The following is a 2,001-nucleotide window of genomic DNA, read 5'->3' as shown; positions in this document are numbered from 1 at the left end:
GCCCGCCACTTCGCCCGGCTAGTTTTTTGCATTTTTAGTAGAGATGGGGTTTCACCGTGTTAGCCAGTATGGTCTCGATCTCCTGACCTCGTGATCCCCCCGTCTCGGCCTCCCAAAGTGCTGGGATTACAGGCTTGAGCCACCGCGCCCGGCCTAAAGTGCAAGTTTTCTGAGAATGACAAGAAACTATGTTGGTACACCTTATCTTACTCGTCAAGACTTGAATATGAACACTCTAAATACAAAGGTGAAGGGCACGGTAAATGTCACTTTGACCAACAAGGTGAAACCCCATCTCTACTAAAAATAGAAAAATTAGCAGGGTGTGGTGGCAGGTGCCTGTAGTCCCAGCTACTCGGGAGGCTGAGACGGGAAAATAGCTTGAACCCAGGAGGCAGAGATTGCAGGAGCCAAGATCGTGCCACTGCACTCCAGCCTGGATGACGGAGCGAGACTCCGTCTCAAACAAAAAGCAAGTTTTAACGTTTTAGGATAATGACATTACCCCATGTGGGTACAAAAATGACGAGCATGTCTCAGTTCTGCAGGGCATTCCAAGAAGCCAGACATTGCCTGCCGTAAGAACTACGTATATCTGAAATTATATGTGGGTCACAGTTGCATCTGGTTAAACAATAGGAATGTGATGGACAGGCACCAAGGGACCAAATAAAAGTGAAATAGTTCTAAAAAGTTCTGGAAATATGGACATTATTTTCCTATTTTTCAAGTTTTAAAGATTCATAATTGACACCTATGTGTCAAGCGATGTTTAGGTCTATATAATCTGTGAAAAGTACATTTTGACTGCAGGCTTAAAATACACTGCATTGTCAGCTGGCTCTTAGTGATATTATTTCAGTTCTCCCTTCTTGGACCTTCATTTCACTTTTGGAAAGTCCAGATCTAAACTCGGAAATTCACATATTAAGCTTGGTGCAGTGGCTTATGCCTGTAATCCCAGCTACTGGGGAAGCCAAAGCCAGAGGATCGCTTGAGACCAAGAGTTGGGTGTTGGCTGATAAGCCTGGTTAACATAGTAAGAGCCTGTCTCAACAATAAACAGTTTCACAGATTAAATGAATGCTGAACAACTAGAAAGAGAATTCCATTACCTGGACTGGGTTTGTGGGAAACTGAAGTCCCTTGATCTAAGTCTTCTTAACGTCTTATTGTGAAACATTTCCAAATAGGAAAGAATTTCACAGTGGTCCCATATATTGGATAAGTGCTGTCCAGTAGAACTTTCTGCCTTGATGGTTATGTCTTTTCTCACCTTGTGAGTAGCCACTAGACTACTGTGGCCACTGAGCATTTGAAATGTGGCCAGTGCCAGTGAGGAACTGTTTTTAAATTTTTATTTAATTTTAATCAATTTAAATGTAAATAGTCACAAGTGATTAGCGTGTACCATATTGAACAGTGCAGAACCAGACTACCCTTAACATTACTAGCTTTATCACATCTGTCCATCCTCATATCCAGCCTGATATGAATTAAACTGGTTGAAGTCAGGAAAATTCTGCCTTCTTCCAATGACTCAGATTTATTGGATTATAAGCATTTTTCGGTTTTTATGTATGCAGTTGTCAGAAGTTGAGGTTATACAAGATTGCACGTAAGATTGACAAATGAAAGTTTTTTGTTTTTTGTTTTTTTTTTAAACAGAATCTCACTCTGCCTCGCCCAGGCTAGAGTGCAGTGGCGGAATCTCAGCTCACTGCAGCCTCTGCCTCCCAGGTTCAAGCGATTCTCTTATCTCAGCCTCCTGAGTAATTGGTACCACCAGTACGTGCCACCACACCCGGCTAATTTTTGTATTTTTATTTTCATTTTTTATTTTTGAGACAGAGTCTCAGTCTGTCTCCCAGGCTGGAGTGCAATGGCGTGATCTGGGCCCACTGCAAGCTCTGCCTCCTGGGTTCAGGTTCACGTGATTCTCCTGCCTCAGCCTCCCGAGTAGCTGGGATTACAGGCTCCCGCCACTATGCCCAGCTAATT

At 43.1% G+C, this 2,001-nt stretch overlaps 1 protein-coding gene across 1 annotated transcript in view; it reads left to right on the top strand.

Annotated features, from left to right (window-relative positions):
- GINM1 (glycoprotein integral membrane 1) overlaps window positions 1-2,001 on the top strand; it is a 41,404-nt gene that overhangs the window by 7,714 nt on the left and 31,689 nt on the right. The window lies entirely within an intron of this gene.

The sequence above is a fragment of the Colobus angolensis genome, unplaced genomic scaffold, assembly GCF_000951035.1.
Source record: "Colobus angolensis palliatus isolate OR3802 unplaced genomic scaffold, Cang.pa_1.0 Scaffold263, whole genome shotgun sequence".
Taxonomy (NCBI): domain Eukaryota; kingdom Metazoa; phylum Chordata; class Mammalia; order Primates; family Cercopithecidae; genus Colobus; species Colobus angolensis.
This window is presented reverse-complemented; position numbering and strand designations above follow the sequence as displayed.